Source organism: Ipomoea nil, unplaced genomic scaffold (genome assembly GCF_001879475.1).
Source record: "Ipomoea nil cultivar Tokyo-kokei standard unplaced genomic scaffold, Asagao_1.1 scaffold1574, whole genome shotgun sequence".
NCBI classification, from domain to species: domain Eukaryota; kingdom Viridiplantae; phylum Streptophyta; class Magnoliopsida; order Solanales; family Convolvulaceae; genus Ipomoea; species Ipomoea nil.
Genome location: NW_017618002.1, coordinates 10,001 through 25,455, shown reverse-complemented (window position 1 = coordinate 25,455; position 15,455 = coordinate 10,001).

The following is a 15,455-nucleotide window of genomic DNA, read 5'->3' as shown; positions in this document are numbered from 1 at the left end:
AGTATGTGATATGACTAAAGCTGTCTATGAGATGAGTTTGCTATATACGATTGTTATCAAATATTTTCCAAAGTATATGCTATAGTACTTTACATGGTTGAGTGTGGTTATACTTAGCTTCGTGCTAACGGGTGTTTTCCTATTTGTCTGTGTTGCTTGTAAAACCCCTTTCAGGTGGGCCCAGCAGTGAGAAGTGATCGAGTTAGACTAGTCTTTTAGATTGAGATGTCTAAACTCTTTATGTCTTGTTTATGTCGTTATCTATCAGATGTTAGACTTATGATATTTTGTTGATTTTCGATGATGTAGACATCGGGGTGTGTTTATCCCCTTATGCTTATTTAAGTTGTTGGATGGTTAGTTATTTATTTGTTTTTCTAGTTCTACCCTTAGCCTGTGCAATCACTACGGAGTGGTGGTTGTGGCGGTAACATTCCCACTAGTTATCTTGTTTAAGTTATTTATCCGCTACATAGTTATGTTAATTATGGATTAGAATTGTAATTAAGTTTTAGAAAAAGTGGGGTGTTACACTACTCTTTTTCACTTGTCCTTTTAAAAAATTGTCTTTTGTCTTTTTATTTTCTTATCTGTGAACGAACCATCATTGCTAAGAGAGAAAAAGTCTGTAACTGCCTTACCCATTTAATGCGCGAAAGACGTGGGTCAATCACAATTCAAAATAAACTGCCACAACATCTCACACGATCTCTGACCGGCATATAAAATCGTTCTTTAAAACTGCATCTCTTCTCTCATTCATCTTTATCTCAAAAACTCTCCAACTGCAAAACATTTCAGACTACCTTCAAGTTTTTCATCTTCAAGATTTTTACTAGCAAAAACCTCTTTTTCTTACTTCTCAAATCCTCAATGGAACCAAATACTTCATTTGACTAGTCTAAGTTTTTCGACTTCACCAAGCTCACAGATCTTCATCCAAAGGAGGTTCAGTTAGAAGCTTCAAAGCTCTTGGCGCTAGTAGTCAATGGGAAGAGTGACCCTCCTGGAAGCGAACCCTTATGCTTATTCTTTCGAAGGGGGATGAAGCTCCCATATATGCGAGGCCTTATGGGAATTATCACTGAAGTTCATCCTTGTCAATCTTCAGAACAGAAGCAAGATGATACACAACCAGATGTTCTTCTAAACCCTAATCTCTTTTATTGTTGTAATATCTAGGGTTCATATGCTAAAATTGCATATATCTATGTGTTAAAAATTCTTTCAGGATATTATTGACCTCTGTGATTCTAATAATGATGCTACTAAAGAAAAATCTTAAAAGGATAATCAGAAAAAGTCTGCCATTATTTATATGAAAAAAAGAACCTTTAGATCATGAAGATATTGAGACTGATTATGTTGTTTTCAGTAATTCTGCTTCTGTTAAGTCTGATGAATCTATACCTCCACCCACATAAATCTTGAAAAAATCCACTTCAAATCCGTTTCCCTTGTCCAAAAATGAACTCCATTATGTTCTGAACAATTTTCTCCAAACAAGACAACTCTCTAAAGTGATCAAAATCTCACTACCTTAAAAACCTGACCACAATACCTCCACATAAACTTATAACCCTAACTTCACATTATCTATTGAACAACCTACTCTCTCTAACCCCATTTCAAATACTAAGCCATCTGAGAATGAAACTTCTAAGGACTTCCACATAAGAGATATGTCAAGAAAATTTAATGGATGTGAATTAGAGTCTGGTTTGCACCAACAAAGAAGCAAAAGAAAAGGAAACAGACTGCTCCAACACATCAAGCTGCTGCAACTAAGGAATTAGAAGACTTGCTAGTTTAGAACACATACAAGCCCATGTTTTTATCCCACTCATTGAAGAAAAATGGGAAGTGATTGTCAAAAGGCAAATTCTCGGTGAAAGAAGTATTGTTGTTGAAAAGTTTAAGGCCAAGTATCAACTGGTATCACTCCTAGAGAAATCAAACCTCCACAAGTCTGTGACTCAGATGAAAGCATATCCTCCAACAGTGGTCAAAGATTTCTATGCCAACCTTATCCTAGAGATCAACAAGACCGAGTCTCCTTTATGTGGAAGAGTCTGGATAAGGAATGAATGGTACAATTTCAATGCAAGAAAGATAAATCTGTACCTCGGAATTTCTAATGATGTTGAAGAGGCAGAAGTCTGACGTAATGTTATGACTAAAAGATTGACTGGAGGTGTGATTAGCTATTGGCCGACTGAAACCAATGTCCTACCAGTAAAATCTCTATAATCTAAGTTTGTCATTTTTCATAAATTGGCTTTAACAAACTGGTTAGCAAGTGAACAAAGGGGTGACTTGAACCTACAGATGGTAGAAGTGGTCTACAAGATTGGTCTTGGCATCCCAATAAACCTTGGAGAAATTATTTTTGAACAGGTGATTAGTTTTCTAGAAACCAAGGATCCGAAGGTGAAACTACCATATCCCGGTCTGATCTATGCTTTACTGACTACACAAGGACTTAAAGCCTATCCCTATGAAGTAATGGAGCATCCCAAGCTGAGACAAATTGACAATAGATTACTGGCACCACCCCGTATTCTAGACATTGCACCTAAGATTGACAATCACCATCTTACTACATACTCAGATCTTGAAGTAGAGCATCTCCGAACTTAACAAAGCAATCGACATAATGGTAAGGAGATGCAATTTGGATATGAAGCTTCTTGAGGAGCTAACTCTGAAAATGGAAACAGAAGGACGATTCTTTCCTTGCTGTTGATCTTGATTCATCAACTGTTAGATCGTGCTTGGCCTTGCCTTGAGTCTTGTGATTATAGACTCATACAAAGGGGGAGATTGTTAATAAAATAGATCATTGAGAAAAAGAATTTACAAAAGAAAATATATTTTACTCTTCCATGTTGTTATGGTTTATGGAACAATACAGTTGTTCAAGATTTAGTTCAGAATTCATCTCTGTATCAGTACTAAAGTTAGATTAAGTCTGTACTTGTACTTAGACTTAGTTCAGATGCTGAAAGGCATTGAAGATTAAAGAACAAAGCTTGAACCAATTACCAAGACAAATAGAATTCAGAAGATAGTTCAAGGCAGTTAGTTTGTTACAGATTTATCTGGAGGAAGAATATAAATGCATTAACTCTTTCCTACTGTGATTGACGATTCAAGATTTACTCTGTAAAATTTCACAAAATAGAAATGACATTTTCAAGGAGCTTAACGGAGCAACTTGATGAATTTACATTCATATCAAGTTGGATTTGATCTTTGATGATATCGCTCTGTTACCACAAGAATACAACTTGAGAGAGTTGCAGTTGAGGGGGAAACTCAACTTGGAAGATCAGGAGATCCTTCGGCAATTCTTCAAGAAGTTTCTTTGTGTTTGAAGGCTATGGAATAGCCATGGAGATCAAAGTGCTTCACTCTAATCACAGTGTTTGGTAAAACTTTGAAGTTCAATATGAATGAAAAATTGGGCAATCATTTCTGTGGTGCCCCATATGTTGGAATGGTTATTCGGAATTGGGTTAGCAAATTTTTTGTGTTCTTGTGTGTTATTCTAAATTGCTTGCTATTTGCTATCTATGTAAATGCTTCTCTGAACTACTGTCTGAACTAGTTCATTAACTACTTCCCTTTAACTCTGCTGCTCACAGTGTTCATTAGTTATTAACAAATAGATTGATTACAGATCTTGATATTATTGTTACAAATGCTTAAATTCAAGTTTGATTTCTGTCAACACTTTTTTGGTCAAATTCATCAAACAAGATCTTTCTAGCTAGTGTGGTTTATCCTCTTCTTACGAGTTTTCCTCATCATAAAAAATAAAAATATAAATATAAATGAATTAAAAACAGTCAACTTGATTAGTAATTCATGACTCTTTATACCTGCTTATTGGTTGTTTTATAGTTATTATTTTGGAATAATAAATTAATGATCGTTGGCAAACTCATCCGAAGCAGGTAGAATATTCTTATTAAGTAATTATCGCATGATCTTAGTTCAAAATTTTAAATGCAACGTCAAAGATTATGTTCATTTCATGAGACATTAATAATATTTATGTACCTTTCACCCATGAAACTTATTATTATTATTATTATTATATAATAAGTAATAGTCAAGGGTTCAAGAGTCTTGTAATTCGGTGATATTTTATATGAACATATACAAAATATTAGACTTTGTGTTAAGCAGTAGAGGTAACATGAAGTGACCACTGTTAAGCATATATATATATATATATATATATATATATATATATATATAATGTGCAATTCAACTATCAGTTTAGACTTTTAGTTGAGATGGAGCACATACTTCAATTTGGTATCAGAGTCATGCCAAAGGTCATGAATTGACTCCGATCCACGTGTTGTTTGGAGCCCATTAAAAATAATCGGCCCGCATACGTAAAGGGCATGTTGAGCATATATATATATATATATATATATATATATATATATATATATATATATATATATATATAAGAGCCCTCATATGTGGTCATGTCATTAGGTGTGGTTGTGTGGTCGTATCTGTGTCGTTGAATCAGTTTAATCTAACGGCAGTGGTAATTCTGAGGATTTTCGCGCGTTTTGATAAGTGGGGATATTATGATAATTACAGTGGCTATTTATAGCGGGCGGGTTCAAGAATACACCAACAATGTTGACAACATACACTAATAGTGTAATAAAACACACCACAGTGAAACACACCAATGGTGTATTCCCGTGTTATGGTAATTACAGTGGTCATTTATACCGGACGGGTTCCATAATACACCAACAGTGTTGACAACATGCACCAATAGTGTAATAAAACACACAACAATGTGATTTTTCCTATTCCGGTATTTTATGACGAGTTTACCCTTGCAGTTCGCTGGGTAGGAGAATGTGCGCGAAAATACTGAAAAAATCTTGATTAATATGATTCATTGGATCTATCTAATCTAATGGCCTATAATTGACCACATGACCACACCTAACAACATGGCCACATGTGATCACCCCTATATATATATATATATATATATATATATATATATATATATATATATATATATATATATATATATATATATATATATATATATATATATATATATATATATATATATATATATATATATATATATATATATATATATATATATATATAGAGAGAGAGAGAGAGAGAGAGAGAGAGGGTAAATACCCAAAATGGTCCCTCGACTATAGCTAAATTCACAAATTGGTCCTCGACTTTCAATTTCAACCAATTAAGTCCTTAACTTTGCAATTTTGACACGATTAGAAAAAATGACGGTCAAATTTTTTAATCAAATGAATGACTTAGATTGATCAGATTTTAATTTTTCCTTAAGATTTCCTAATTTATCCTTAATGAATATGATTATCCGTTAACTCTTCCGTTAAATATTATCTTTTCCGTTAATTTCTGTTAGTTCACCGTTAACTTACTCATTGATTTCAATAAGAAATATCTTAGGTTTGAACCCCATCCGAATTAAAATTGGCATAATTAAGTGCTCTATTTTACTCTTATTAAATTAAATAATAATTTATTAGTTACAACAAAAAATAATACATATGCATTTCTTTAATTTAGAATTATGTGTCTACAATTTCTTTATTCAAAAAAAAATATTCATTATCAATAATTTAAATAAGAGAAATAATTTCATTAGTTATATTGTATTTATTTTTCTCCAATATAAAAATTCTTTACATTCAAATTTATCAATTGATTATATTCGCTAAATTGTCCCTACAATGTCTTTATTAAAAAAAATTATTCATTATCAATAAATTAATTAAGAGAAATAAATTTTATTAGTTATATTGTCTTTATATTTCTCCAATGTAAAAATTCTTTACATTCAAATTCATCAATTGATTATATTCACTACATTCTCTATTTTCTTTTTTTGTCGACTATTTTTTAATTAAATATCAAAGTTATAATACAAAATAATGCTATATATTTATTTACCAAGTATTTTATTAATACCATGAAAAAATTAAAAAAATATAATTAACAAAGCCAATCATATTAACTACTTGAGGGATTTGTTGACAGAGAGAGTATTCAAATCACACAACAAATTGAAGTGAGAACTACCTCGCAATGTCCTTGTTTGACCATCAGCAGTTAGCGGTTAGCGTTAGTGAATTATATTAGCGAATTTGACCAGAGAATTATATCAACGATTGGTAAAAAGATATTTGAAAAAAATTATATAATTAGCTGTATAGATTAATAGGTAAAATGACCTAAGGGTATATATATATATATATATATATATATATATATATATATATATATATATATATATATATATATATATATATATATATATATATATATATATATATATATATATATATATATATATATATATATATATATATATATATATATTTAATAATAATAATAATAATAATTGTTTTAAAAAATTAAAAAAAAAATATATATAAAAAATATAATTAAGCCAATCATCTTAACTACTTGGGGGATTTATTTAATATTTTATGCCCTAATTTTTATTTACTCTCCCTTATGTCCCGTATTTGGTTTCAACCATACCTATACAATTATTTTTATTTACAATTATAATCAATCTTGACTATATTATCTTGCATTTGTAAACTTAGAATTGTCTATTTAAATACGCAAATTTAACATTCAATTATCTATGCATTAACAATTTCAATATAATCTTGCTTTGATACACTTTAAAGTACTTATTTAAAAAAAAAAAAAAAAAAAAAAAAAACATTGAACATTATCTCAATCGCGCAATGCGCGTAAAAAACTAGTATATCTATCTACTATCTACTATCTACTATACTAATAAGAGCCCAAGAGAGTTAGGCCTATAATGGGTAGAAAAAATGGCGGTCACAGATTTTAATCAAATGAATGGCTCAGATTGATTAAAAGATTGATCAGATTTAAATTTTACACTAAAATTTCCTAAAATACCCACACACCGTTACTAATTCCGTTAAAATTTTAAGAATTGCCGTTAGTTCACCGTTAACTTACTCATTGATTTCAATAAAAAAAAAAAAAAAAAGTCTTAGGTTCGAACCTCATCCCAATTAAAGTTGGCATAATTAGTACTCTATTTTACTCTTATTAAATTATATAAATAATAATTTAGTAGTTACAACAAAAAATAATACATATGCATTTCTTTAATTTAGAATTATGTGTTCACAATGTCTTTATTCAAAAAAAAAAAAATTATTCATTATCAATAAATTAAATAAGATAAATAATTTTATTAGTTATATTGTCTTTATTTTTCTTCAATATAAAAATTCTTTATATTCAAATTTATTAATTGATTATATTCGTTACATTGTCCTTACAATGTCTTTATTCAGTGGAAAATAAATTATTAATTATCAATAAATTAATTAAAAGAAATATTTTCATTAGTTATATTGTCTTTATTTTTCTCAAATGTAAAATTTTTTACATTCAAATTCATCAATTGATTATATTCACTACATTATCTATTATCTTTTTTGTGCACTATTTTTCTAATTAAATATCAAAGTTATAACATAAAATAATGCTATATATTTATTTACCAAGTATTTTATTAATACCATGAAAAAATTAAAAAAAAATATATAATTAATAAAGCCAACCATATTAACTACTTGAGAGATTTTGTGACAAAGAGAGTATTCAAATCACACAACAAGTGAGAACTACCTCGCAATGTCCTTGTTTGACAATCAGTAGTTAGCGGTTAACGTTAGCGGATTATACAAGCGGATTTGACCAGCGAATTTATTTAATTATTAACATTGGGTAGAAAAAATGACCGCCAAATTATTAAATCAAATGAATGGTTCATATTGTTCAGGTTTTAATTTTTTTTCTTTTAAGATTTTCTAATTTATCCTTAATTATATGATTATCCATTTAACTTTTCCGTTAATTCACCGTTAGTCTAATTTTAATATTAAAGTCTAATATAGAATTATAACTACACCATTAATCTAATTCTAATATTAAAGTCTTAATAGAACTTAACCACAAATCCTAATGTCGGAATCTCCTCAAACAATATTAGTATATATTTCATATTTTATGCCCTAATTTTTATTTGTTCTCCCTTATGTCCCGTATTTGGTTTCAACCATACCTATACAATTATTTTATTGACAATTATAATCAATATTGACTATATTATCTTGCATTTGTAACCTTAGAATTACCTATTTAACCTGCACGGGCTTAGCTCAATGGTTTAGTGGGTAGTATTTGGGAGAAGAGACCAAGGTTTGAACCTCGGCGGCGGCAATGCGTGAATTATGTCCAAAGTGGGCAGATTCCTTGTGCGTACCAGTATTTGGCCCTGTCTGCTGAACCATTGAGTCACCGTGATTTACAACTTCCCACAATGTTCTGTCGGGTCGGAGTGTGGGGGGCCCTTGGGGTTGGGACTCAACCTTTGGGAGAAGAATTACCTATTTAAATACGCAAATTCAACCTTCAATTATCTATGCATGAACAATTTCAATATAATCTTGCCTTAATATACTTTAAAGTACTTATTTTAAAAAAAAAAAAAAGCATTGGGCATTATCCCAATCGCGCAATGCGCGTAAAAAACTAGTATATATAATAAATGTGCAATCTAACTATCAGTTTAGACTTTTAGTTGAGAGGAAGCACACGCTTCAATTATGACTAACACATCGAACTACAAGTTTTAAGGACAGCCTACAATTTGAAAAATTGATAAAACATATTTTTTACAAAGACATGAAGTATCTCGTTGATCGATATATTACATACAAAATAATTTGTTTCTTTGCAAGCAATTTGTTTCTTTGCATAATATAATGTAAAAATGTAAAATCTACGTACTTTAACTTACAAGTTGCAAATGCTTATTGGCTGAACTAATCTCTCTCTATCTTTATTGGGCAAATTAAATTAATATTTCCTTTTTCTCTCAAGGTATGAAAATATGTATACAAGACAAAAAAGATGGCATGCGTATTAAAATTGGAATAAAACACAAAAGAAAAAGGATGAAGTATCTTAGGTAGCAACCGCAACAAAGGTGGTATCATAAATTAAATACAAGAAACGACAGACAAAGAGCTTAGGTGAGAATATGAAGGGAGTTTGTTATGAGTGTCTGTATATATATGGTGACAACCCATCTTGTCTACAGACAAAAATGTTGTGTACAGGTAAAAGGTCCTTCATTCCCCTACTTGCCATCGCATTTTAGCTATCTTTTAATCATGTTTATCATTTTAAGAAAGAAATATAAGATAATTTTCAAAAAACTGTCTATTTTTTAACCAATTTATTTTTTCCGAATTAATTGAACTGAAAATTTTGTTGATTAATGGACAGGAAATACGGGAAGAAGTACGTACTAGCACTTTTGTAATTTTACCAATAATATACAAATAAATATGTAGGCAATGAGATATTGAGATTGAAGTACGTACTAGGAATTGGATAAAAAAAATATTTTAATTTAGGTAATATATATTCTAATTATAAGTATGTAGTTTCGGATAATTTAAAAGGACTCAATTGAATAAAAAATATTAAGATTATTGAATAATTAATTATACTAATAGACATTGTAGAAGAATATGGTAGAATATAGACTAATTAATTTTGAAAATTGATATACGCTAATATTACACGGAATTTTTTTATCCAATTCATAAATGAGTCAATTTAATAAAAAAATATTTTTAATACGGTAATAGCTATTTTAATTATAAGTATGTAGCACCGGATAATTTTAAATGAGTCAGTTGAGTAAAAAATAATTACACTCTGAAATAATTAATTATGGTAATACAAAATGGAGAAGAATAATGAACAATATATACTATTTAATTATGGACATATTATTATGGTAATATTAAATGGAATTTTTGGAACCAATTCATTAATGAGTCAATTGAATAAAAAATATTTAAAATATGGTAATGAATATTCTAATTATAAGTATGTAATACTGGATAATTCTTAATGAGTCAAATGGTTTAAAAATATTTAGTCTATGGAATAATTAATTATGCTAATACATATTGTAGAAGAATATGCCAGAATATAGACTACTTAATTATGGACATAATATTATGCCAATATTACACGGTTTTTATTTTAAACAATTCACAAATGAGTCAACTGAATAAAAAAATATTTTTAATATGGTAAAATATATACATATATACACATTATTTTTCTAATGTGAAATAATGTTATTGACTTACCATGTTTGCTTCGATATGCTAAGCCATTTAAAATATAATAAAATTTATAATTGTAATAGTTTCGTAATAATATTGAATAAATATTAACCATATGTTTAGATTTAATAATATAGTATATTATATATTAAAAGAATTATATATTAATCTAATATAGTGATCGTTAATACGGGTAAATCATATATAAGCATAATCTAATATAGAAAAATATTTATTATTACTCATATATAATTTAGGGAATAAATAAACTTATTGAAACTTAATTATTTATAACTTCAACTTTAATCTAAATATATGGATTTAAATATATAGTTTTAATATCCGAAATTAATAAGGTTTTCTTAATGTGGATCTATATATTTTTAATAATTTTGATTTAATAATATTATACCTTAATTATAAAAATTCTACCTAACAACTTTAGTATTACATGGCATACAATAATTACCATAAATAATATTATATAATTGACAATTTGTATTAGGCAATAAAAATTAATAATTAATAATTATGAACATGGTGTTGTGAACATAATTATGAACATATAATTATGTAATTATGAATATAGAGATTTGTTGGTCCCGATAGAATGTAAAGAGAGTCTAGAAGGGGGTGGGGGGGGGGGGGGGGGGGGGGAGGTGAATAGACTCTTTCCGTGAAATGCCCTAAAAGTCACATTTCGGTGTTTTGGCGCAGCGGAAGAGATAGATTCGTTTTAAATACTTTGCACGAGTTTGCGTAATTAAGGAAACTTTCGGTAATGGTGATAAAAGGGATGATGCGAATGCAGAAAAGAAAATCGTAAGTAAAGAGATAGAAGGGACACGAGATTTTATAGTGGTTCGGCCAAACGTTGCCTACTCCACTCTTCTTCCACAACTGATGGAAGGATTGCACTATCACTCTTAGTACAATTACACAAAGACTTCCTTGATCACTAAGCCGGACAGCCTTCGTAGGTTTTTCAACTTCTCGAGTTTACTCCGCCTCTATCAACTTCTTCTCCTGAGTTGAGGTTGGTAGAAAATAATTTCTTGAATTCTCCAACGATGAAGTCTTGACTTTGAGATAAGATTGCTTTGAACAAATGGCAAGACTTCTTTTGAGGTGTAAGAAAGAGATCAATAACCTTCTTCAAGTAACTTAGCACCTCAATACTAGTTCACAAAAGCTTTTAGTAAATTGAGAGCGTTCAAGAGCTTTTGCAAGTTAATGAGTCGAGTGATAATGAACCAGCACCTTCTTAGTTGATGAAGGTGGGTTTATATAGGTGATGAAAATTCATCCGTTGGAGGGAGATGAACTTTTCGAACCTTTTAACCATTGGACAAGGACCGGGGAGCTTCATGCATTAAATGCTCCATTAATGAGGTTGTACCATGTAGCCGTTGAAGGTATGGAAAGCATTTGGTTTTGTCCTTTAGCTTCAGGAGATGGTACATCTTCATTTAATGCTCCTTGAAAAGTGTGCCCCATAAGATGAAATCCTTATTGTCCTAGGATGTTGTCAAATCAGACAGGTAGGACATTCTTCTCGTTGTTGAAGAGAAGTAATGTTTGATAAAGATTGTCTTTTAACAAAACTGTTCTTTCGTGCTAGTTGACAACTCCTGCTTGTCTTTCGTTGCTGTTCTTCGTGTCTTCTTTCGCCTTGTAGATCCTAACATCTAGTCATAACTTATTTTCGTGTGTTTGTCTAGCTTAACACGAATTACAGAGGAGTTATGGCAACTCTCGTCTAGGACGAAAGCAGCGATTGAAAAAGCTAATAGTTAGGGGTCTACTTTTCTACATTACATTGGTATCATCAAAATCCTAATACAATGTTCCTAACAATTTCCCCCTTTTTGATGATGCCAAAACCTATACTCTTCTTATAAGGCTGATAAAAATTTCCATAAGGATTTTCTATTGTAAAAACAGCCATTACTTGAGAGTTTACAAGTCTTTTTCTAGATAAAAGCGTTAATAAGAAAGACAAGGACAAATAACTCAGACAAGTGACACGAGATGTGTGACAATGAGAGTTTCATATATAAAGATGTGATCATTACAAAAACTTTATGAAAGAAACAGAACGAAAGTGAACTTACATTTCTAAGAGTTTTGATTTCTGTTGTTCAGCTTCCTTGAGTTCTTGGTCATCCCTTTCCTTTTGTTGCTTTAGCATCCTGTTGAAGTCTATTTTCTCATTTATTTTTGCTCTGAAGACTTTAATTGGATTAGACTTGACAAACTCTTCATGTTCTCCTTTGATATTCAGGCCTGTGTAATTGTTATAGGCTTCTCGAATGTTGCTTCCTTCAACAATTCCAGACTTCCACCACGAAATCAGTTCAAACGAATTCATGCCTTCTTGATAGCTTTTTCCAGACTCTTTATGCACTTACTTTGCAAATATAATAACATCCCCGAATAAACACGTATTCAACCAAAAGTCACACTTATGTAAAATCTGTAAAACATGCAATGTCAAATATATGATAATTGCTTGTTACTTATGACATAAATTATAATACTTATTACACAAAATTAATATTTCGTACTAATTTAAAATAAATAAGTTGTTACTTATTATTATTGATATTGTAATATATATATATATATATATATATATATATATATATATATATATATATATATATATATATATATATATATATAAATATATATATATATAGAGAGAGAGAGAGAGAGAGATAGGGTAGGGTTCCAATGAGAACACTTGCTTAGGTGAGAACGCGAGAACAAATCGTATGCATCCATCTAATATTTTTAATGGTCTAGATTAGATTAAATGTGTGCGAACGCGAATTAAATGTGTGCAAACACACTTAATCGCGTTTGCACACATTTAATTCGCGTTCACACACACTTAATCTAATCTAGACCATTAAAAAATATTAGATGGAGGCACACGATTTGTTCTCACGTTTTCACCTAAGCAAGTGTTCTCATATGATCATATATATATATATATATATATATATATATATATATATATATATATATATATATATATATATATATATATATATATATATAGTGAAAGGTTCCCGTGCGGATGAATGCTTCCCATGCGGATGTGCGGTGGATTAATGTGCGTGAGATTTGTACTCAATGTGCGTGAGTGTTGTGCTTAATGTGTCTGAGATTTGTACTTAATGTGCGTGAATGTGTAAAATGCAGCAGAAAATATTGATGTCAGCTTCTTCCCCATCCCCAGTAGCCATTGCCCCCTCCCTGATGATGATGATGCGGAGGCGGGCTATGGTGGTTAAGAATTATGGGAATAATACAACAGAAATCCACACTTAGCTGCTGTGCAAATTTTACTGTGCGTGCGTCATCTATATAAACATTCAACTGCACTGAGGGTAGCTGATAATCCAGAACCCATGGCCAAATTGAAGGAAGAAGTAACAAGAAGCTTGAGCGTTAATGTGCGTGAGTTTCTGTTCTGCTTCCTTCTGAGCTCGTAATTATGAAATACTCACGCATATTAAGCACAAATCTCACCCACATTAAACACAATACTCAGGCACATTAAGTACAAAACTCACGCATATTAATATGACGCACATTAAGTACAAATCTCAGGCAAATTAATCCACCGCACATCCGCACGGGAAGCAACAAATGCACCTGATCCCTTCCCTATATATATATATATAGTAGAATTCAGGTGAGGCCGTGCCTTAAAGTGCAGACAGTGCAAACAGTGCAGCCGCACCAATAGTTATGCAAATATGCACCAATAGTTATACAAATATGCACCAACAATGTTAGGAAAATATACACAACACAAATATGCACCATTAGGTACACATCACAAAAAAAATACACCACTAAGTATATATAAAAGCACAACACGGTGTTCGGAAATGCACAATTAGGTGTGTGGAGTTATAGTGCATTATTTTGAGTGTGTTGTGCATTTTTTGGTATATTTGTGCATTCACTACAAGAAAAATGCACATAGACAACGGTTATTAACCGTTGTCGTAGGGGTATACTTTCTGTTGTTGAAGCCGGTGTTGTTGTAGGTCATGCGCATAGACAACGGTTTTTTAACCGTTGTCTTTTCTACCAACGACAACGGGTTTTTAACCGTTGTCTATTAAGTGTTGTTGAAGCCGGTGTTGTTGTAGGTCCTGCGCATAGACAACGGTTATTAACCGTTGTCTTTTCTACCAGCGACAACAGTTTTTTAACCGTTGTCTTTTAAGTGTTGTTGAAGCCGGTGTTGTTGTAGGTCCTGCGCATAGACAACGGTTATTAACCGTTGTCTTTTCTACCAACGACAACAGTTTTTTAACCGTTGTCTATTTAGTGTTGTTGAAATCGGTGTTGTTAAAAGTCACGCAATAGACAACGGTTATTAACCGTTGTCTTTTCTACCAACGACAACGGTTTTTTAACTGTTGTCTATTAAGTGTTGTTGAAACCGGTGTTATTAAAAGTCACGCAATAGACAACGGTTATTAACCGTTGTCTTTTCTACCAACGACAACGGTTTTTTAACCGTTGTCTATTAAGTGTTGTTGAAACCGGTGTTGTTAAAAGTCACGCAATAGACAACGGTTTTTAACTGTTGTCTTTTCTACCAACGACAACAGTTTTTTAACCGTTGTCTATTAAGTGTTGTTGAAACCGGTGTTGTTAAAAGTCACGCAATAGACAACGGTTATTAACCGTTGTCTTTTCTACCAACGACAACGGTTTTTTAACCGTTGTCTATTAAGTGTTGTTGAAATCGGTGTTGTTAAAAGTCACGCAATAGACAACGGTTTTTAACTGTTGTCTTTTCTACCAACGACAACGGTTTTTTAACCGTTGTCTATTAAGCATTGTTGAAACCAGTGTTGTTAAAAGTCACGTACATAGACAACGGTTTTTAACTGTTGTCTTTTCTTTAAAAGACAACAGTTATAAACCGTTGTCTATTGGGTGTTGTTGATACACCCATAAACTGTTGTCTTTTGTAGAAAAGTTAACGGTTTCTAACTGTTGTCTATTGTAAAATAGACAACGGTTTTTAACCATTTTTCACCTGCTTAAATTATAATCGTATAAAAAAACAATTTATCCATTCACCATATGTTGCAAAGTGTAGTTACATAATTGTGCACAAGCTAATAAGGTTCAAAATAACAAGTCAAAAGACAACACATGACC